Source organism: Berghia stephanieae, chromosome 3 (genome assembly GCF_034508935.2).
Source record: "Berghia stephanieae isolate SIO BIC M18660-M18661 chromosome 3, UCSD_Bste_1.3, whole genome shotgun sequence".
In the NCBI taxonomy this organism is placed as follows: Eukaryota; Metazoa; Mollusca; class Gastropoda; order Nudibranchia; family Aeolidiidae; genus Berghia; species Berghia stephanieae.
Window position 1 is genome coordinate 71,951,377 of NC_088362.1, and position 7,500 is coordinate 71,958,876.

At 35.0% G+C, this 7,500-nt stretch overlaps 1 protein-coding gene across 5 annotated transcripts in view; it reads right to left on the bottom strand.

The window, feature by feature from the left end:
- LOC144968384 (glutamate receptor ionotropic, kainate 2-like) overlaps positions 1 to 7,500 on the bottom strand; it is a 159,577-nt gene that overhangs the window by 59,479 nt on the left and 92,598 nt on the right. For all 5 annotated transcript variants that reach the window (XM_078906674.1, XM_078906676.1, XM_078906677.1 and 2 more), the window contains one exon: positions 6,653 to 6,737. The gene's annotated coding sequence lies outside the window, so the exon portion shown is untranslated. The remainder of the gene's footprint in view (positions 1 to 6,652; positions 6,738 to 7,500) is intronic.

Sequence of the window (7,500 nt, forward strand, 5' to 3'; positions counted from 1 at the left end):
GCTGTCCAACGATTGGATATTTCTTAACAAATATAAATACGCTACTTTGTTTACAAATGTTATAGACATACCTATGTGTCAAGCTGAACCAAATGACCAATCGTGATGTTAGATATCTAAAAAGCTATGAACACTTTTCACCAAGTGGGTCACTTTGACGACATTTTGCAATGTGACCAATGACCTCGAGCACATGGACAGTTAATATAGATCATACCCATTTACTGCAACACTCAACAAGTAGGACGAAATATGACCTGACGATTGTAACTGTAAGGAGATAATACAAGTCAGATCCTTCTACAGACAACGCTTTTATCAACCAGGTACTCATAATATTACACTTGATTGAGAGCGGTGAGAGAATAATATAAGTCTGTGAAGATTTTTTTTTTCTCTCTCAGGGAATCTGCGTATTCCACAATAGATAGTTCGAAGATGACGTCACTCAGGTCTTTGTTGATGTTTTTTTGCCATCCGCGTTTATAATGCTCACTGAACTGTATTAACCCGACTATAAACTTTCATGGATACACACAGTTTTGTGTGTTGGTCTGTTATACTTCCGGATGGCAATGTTATGAGCTTCTTAGCAAAGCGCATACTATCTATAGGACTCAAATAGGGACTTATTGGTCAGATGGCGAGTGTCATACCACAAGAATATGCACATAGTTGAGTCCTTGGAAAAGGCTCTTTATCCACATTCTCTCGTTGTACCCTGGCCGTTAAAAGCGTTGTCTCTGTCCGAAAAAAAAATGTAATATCGCCTTACAGGCGTCATGTCACGTCCTGTAGCTGTTAGCCAGGGACCCCTTGTTAAGCGCTTTGAGCGCGTTGAGTGGATACATATAAAAGCTCAAGCTTAAGATACAAATGAAATAGATTTGTTCAAATCAGTTTGAATAACGTAAGTAAGTTTAATACTCTATGTTAATATCTGAAAAAAATTAAACAGAATGAAATAAAATGACTCAATGGGCATGATCCATATCAGCTGTCCATGTGCTCGAGGTCATTGGTCACATTGCAAAATGTGCTCAAAGTGACGTACACATAGTGAAAAGTGTTCACAGATTTTGAACTATCCAGCATTAGGATTGGTCATTGTGTTCAGCTTTACACATGGGTATGTTTACAACTTTCATAAACAAAGCAGCGTGTTTGCATTTGTTCAGAAATGTCCAATCGTTGGACAGTTCCAAATCACGTGATTGATGACTCGGTTGGACGAAAACATGAATATAGATCGCTCCCATTATGTTTTACATTTTTGAACAGGAAGGATAATGATCACACACTAGCACACACGTTTGTTATTGATGCGATGCATTTCGATAAAATATTCATCAGTTCTGCCTGTCAGGTGAATTGTGCAAATCCAAAAACTATGTGTAACCTTTTGCACTGTTTGTTGATGCTTTGCGCTGAGCCAAAACATCTGCCAGCTAACGCGCAAACACACAAAACAATATGTAACCTTAAATGTTTATAGGTGCTTATAATCTGTTTGATACAATTTAGTGAGAACTACTCATCAAATGGTTGGCTGAAAACCATAACAAAGAGCTGAGTGAAGTCAAAAGGATTCAACAATCGTGACGTCACTTCCCTCGTAATGACGCATAGTAACATAGTAACTGGTTCTAAACTATCGGAACAATGGCGGACGCCCTTATGAAATACTTCTCCGACGAGCATAAAATGTGTATCCAGATGAGAAAAACATTATAAATCTGATCGTGTTTGACTTTTATACATTCTGATCACGTGACATGTGAAAACGTTCTAGCCAGCATGAAGTATAAAAAGTACCGATTTTCTTTGTTTAGAAGCAAGCTGCTCGTTGCTGGACGGATGTGACATCAGACTATTGAATCCTATTTCGTTCGCGGCCTTATTTAGTCAGAACGACTCAATCAACTGGCGGTCTGAAAAGAATAACAAAGATCTGAGTAATTCCGGCTTCATTTATTTTATACACATAACTACACACACACACACACACAGACACACACACACACAGCCACGCATACACATAAACATAAAGCGAAATTTACGATTGGACTATATAAAAGAGTTTCCCTGTATAATAATAAAAAACAACTTCCTATGATCGAATGATTTTCGTTTTATGCTCACCTTCCAAAAACTGTAAGCGTTTTCACCTGGTTTCTCGTATGTTTAGGGAGAATGCCTATGCCTGTTTTTTATGTAATTATTTTTGAACGGGCATTATCGCAGTTGATTCTTAATAGATACTTAGAGATACAGAAGAAAAGAGAAAGGCGAGTGATGGAGGTGGATACTTACACACACACACACACACTCACACAAATATATATATATATATATATATATATATATATATATATATATATATATATATAACCAGATTATATATTTGAGGTGACTGAGCTGGAACCACGTAGAGTGCTCGAATCAACCTCCCTGATGACTTCAGGAACTCTGGACAAAACAATGTTGTAGAATAAACGAGGTGAGAACAAATGATTCATAATTTAGAGCAGAAGATATATATATATATATATATATATATATATATATATATATATATATATATATATATATATATATATATACATATATATATATACATAGTGTGTGTGTGTGTGCGCGCGCGCGCGCGTGTTTGTGTGTGAGAGAAGGGGTGGGGAGGTGTAGATAGAGAAACAGAAAGAGAGGAGACACATTAAAAGGAAATAATGAAGATGCAAACATAGAGAGAAATAAAGAGAGAGAGAGAGAGAGAGAGAGAGAGAGAGAGAGAGAGAGAGAGAGAGAGAGAGAGCTGGGCAATAAGTGTTTGCGAGAGAGAGAGAGAGATAGAGAGAGAGAGAGAGAGGGGGGGGGGGGAGAAGCATAACAGGCCAACGCACAAAACTATGTGTAACCTTGAACGTTTACAGTCTGGTTAATACAGTGTAATGAGAATGGATGGCAAATAGCAATAACAAAGATCTGAGTGACGTCAATTTTGTTCCTTCTATAGATAGTATGCGCTTGGCCATGGACCTCACAATATTGCCATCCGGAAGTATTAAAGGACCAACACACAAAACTCTGTTTAACCATGAACTTTTATGGTCTGGATAATACAGTTTAGTGAGAACAACTCACAAACGCGGATGGCAAAAAACAATAACAAAGGCCTGAGTGACGCCAACTTCATACTATCTATAGATAGAATGCGCTTGGCCAAGGAGTTCACAACATTGCCATCCGGAACTATAACGGACCAACACACAAACTCTGTGTAACCATGATCTTTTATAGTCTGGTTAATACAGTTTAGTGAGAACAACTCACAAACGCGGATGGCAAAAAACAATAACAAAGGCCTGAGTGACGTCATCTACATACTATCTATACATTATGCCAGTGCAAAAGATAGTATGCGCTTGGCTAAGACGCTCACAACATTGCAATTGTGAAGTATAACGGACCAACACACAAAACTATGTGTATCCTTGACGTTTATAGTCTTGTTCATACAGTTTAGTAAGAATAACTCATAAACGTGGATGTCAAAAAACAAAAACAAAGACCCGTTCGATTGACGTCAACTTCATTCTATTTATAAACTTTTGATTAACCCTGGTTTAAAAAAACAGAAATGAACGTTTAGACTTTTGCCTTCTCTTTACTTTCATATAGATCTAAGTACATGAATTTTACGGTGAATAATTGCTATTTGGGTGGAACTTTTTAACTCAAAAGCTCTCATTACCCGAGAAAAAAAAAGGGGGGGGGGGGTGTATTAATGAACACTTGTAAGCTTTTGATGCCATGCGATTTAGTCGTATACCCACCGGTTGTGTCGTCCAGATCGATTGTACCAGCATACAGAATAGTGTGTTTTATGAATGTATTATGTTATAAAGAAATAAGTGAGAACAAAACAATAACAAAGAGCTGAGTGGCTGCAACTTTAAATATTCTATGCATTATCTAAAGATATAATAATTTCATGAATTATTCAAAAACGCTCGAGAGATTTTGAACTGTATGCGTGGTCACTGATGAGTGTCTGATCAAATTATCATTAGTTCAATTCGTTTTATTATTGTAAAATGAATATGCAATGAATATGAATGCAGTTTGATGATTCAAATACAAATTGCAGCTCTCCCTTACACTGACAAAACACTTATTTTATTTTAGTCAGCACACCTTCCCTGTTAATATGGATCAATCAAAATGTAATTATCCTCATCTTATTTAAAAGTGTCAAAGCTGAGAATTGTACCAAGTGTCTGTTGTGAATCTGTTAGGAAGGACCCGTTGAATGCCAATGTTATTGACAATATTAGGGATTGAAGTAGACCTTTTGGGGGTCAAAATTGAAAGAATAGATTTTATCAGACCAAGGCAGAGTTGTTAGCTGGCCTAGTGACGCTTAATGAAGTGCAGAAACAACGTAATCAAAATGAGGTGAGAATACTAATACATCTTCTTCTTCTTCGTTCCTCAGATAGACATCTATGGCTGCAGTCCGATATCTGCTATGAAGTCTGTGGTCCGCTTTAGGTCCTCAGCCTCACCATAGAGCTTTGTGTTGAGTGTTGTAGGGGTGACCCAGTGGTTCGAACGTTGCACGTTGTATAATGGGCAATCCATAAGCACATGTAAAGTGGTTTCATGGTCGGTTCCACATGGGCAATAAGGGGTTGTTCCAATACCTAGCTTTGTAAACATATGTCCTCTTAGTCTATTGTGTCCTGTTCGGAGGCGGAATAGAGTGACTTGGCTACTTCGCTGAATGGCATGGATTGGATCCTGCTTGTTGTGTTCTAGGTGTGTGTCATTCCTTTCTTTGTCTATTTTTAGCTTTATTATTTTCTTTTGCTGATGGTAAGTGATTGACGACTTCGGTTGTTCCTTCTGGGCTCCTTCTTTGGCCAGTTGATCGGCAATTTCATTTCCATATATACCTACATGACTTGGAATCCACTGCAGCACAATTTTTCCTGTTTTATCAGATAAGCCCTCAAGGGCCTCCACAGTGTGTGCGGCTTCAGAGTCCTGGTAATTTTCAATAGACCGGTGAGAATACTAATACAATTCAATCTCCTTAAATAGTCGTGCACCCTGTAGATTCGTGCACATCAATATCTCACGAGTATATATATATATATATATATATATATATATATATATATATATATATATTATATTATATATATATAAATATATATATATATATATATATATATATATATATATATATATATATATATATATATATATATATATATAAACCATTCGCATGTCAATTGTAAAACACTATGCAAATTTGGTGACGATTAGTCCAGTAGTTTAGGAGCCATAGTGTGTATATATATATATATATATATATATATATATATATATATATATATATATATATATATACATATATATATATATATATATATATATATATATATATATATATATATATATATATATATACGCGTATTAGCTGCTTGAATTCCTTTGTTTGCGTAGGGCCAAAATTGGCATCGAACGGCAAAGGACGTAAATCGTCAGCCCCTATAATTTAGTGGTGACTGTGTCACATTTCTCTATCAATTTATTCCGAGCCACGTCCAAATCTGACCACGAAGACCGATCGATTGGCCTAGTCACCACCAGTACTCACTCCGTCACTATCAATTTTTGGCCATACATACGGTACAGTCCAGGCCTGCCAATTGGACTATAACGGACGAGGAATCAAGATAGTTTACAAAAAAAATTGAAATTTGTAGTAAAGATCTAATGGTTAAGTCAATTGCAAGCTATATGAAATATATATATATATATATATATATATATATATATAATATATATATATATATTATTATTATTATTATTATTATTATTATTATTATTATTATTATTATTATTATTATTATTATTATTATTATTATTATTATTATTATTATTATTATTATTATTATTATTATTATTATTATTATTATTATTATAATTATTATTATTATTATTATAAGGATGGTTCTATTCAGTACTCGTTGCATCATTATCAATTTTTTGCGATACATAAGCTACAGTCCATGCCTGCCAATTTGACTATAACGAAGTGTAGATGGTTAAATGTTGGAGTTTTATAGTAGAGATTTAATAGTAAGATAAGTAGTAGCGAGGTATAAAAACTATATGATAAGGATATTAATTTCTGCTCATCCTACTTGTTGAGTCACGATCAATATTTGGTGATACAAACGGTCCAGTCCAACTTTAATACAAAGAAAGTAGATTACGAAAATCTAGAAATTGACGAGGAGGCCAGAATTTGCAAAAATAGTCACAAATCCACGCTTTGGACATGCCCACCATTGCTTGATGTACTATTCCAATGGGTATGCGTACCGTTATGTCATCAGCAATTGCTTATTGTCCATTAGGTTACAAAGTTTGATAGGCAGACAAGTTGTGAGAGACTAAAAAAATTAATATAACATACCATAAATAATATGTATGAAAGCTAGTCAGTTGTGTGGTGGTGCGATGCTCTTGTCTTTAATCTAATGGCCTCGAATCTAAGACTGGCCTCTTTCTTGTCCTTGAAAGTGTGATTGTTGCGAATTAGTTGTAATAAAAGAGTTAAATCATATAAATTACTTACAGTTGACAGCTCTGTAAACTTGATAAACTTGAAGAGTACAAGCCTGCTGGAAAGCAACCCTCCCAACAAAAACTGGTCTGAATGTCTGAGTGGACAGATATAGAAGAAAATGACGTGTATTTAGTTGGGTGGAAAATGGTGGCCATTGTACTAGATTAGACAAAATGTCAGCCCAACGAGACAGATAATGCGGTAGCTTCATTCTAAGACTAAATTGGGTCGGCCTATTACATTAATGCATTTAATATTCACATCCCTTTGTCAGATATCTGCTAACGTGCATTGACAAAACGCATTGTTTTTATTTTGGCCAGAAAACGATATATATATTTATCTCTCAATTAAGATAAACACCTGCTTTCAAAAATTATTAAACCTGAGACTTCTTTAAAGCACACATCAATTCTTTGAACTAGTTTACAAGTTTAGTAATTTTCAACCAGCAGCAATAGGTAATTGGTGTCAAGATTTTCTGGCCAAAATTCAGAAATATATTTTGTCAGTTCATGACGTGTTTGCTTCATTTCTACGCCTAAATTATGCAGATCAAGTGACCAAAAAAATGTCAAATGTTTCTGTTATGTAGGTATTGAAAGCGATGGCCAAAATATTATAGGAGGACTATTATGCAAATGGCTAAATAAATAAGCTGGATATTGTATGTAGATTGTTATTTTAGCTTTTTTGTACGAAAGACTTTTAAAATTGTACAAATGAGATTTAGTTAGTATATAAGACACCGCATATTTTTCAGTGTATATAGGGTGTCCAAAAACATAACGGCTGTTTAGTCAATCTATTAAACAAGAATCAGTTCAATCAAACAAACAAAAATTTGATGGATTTTG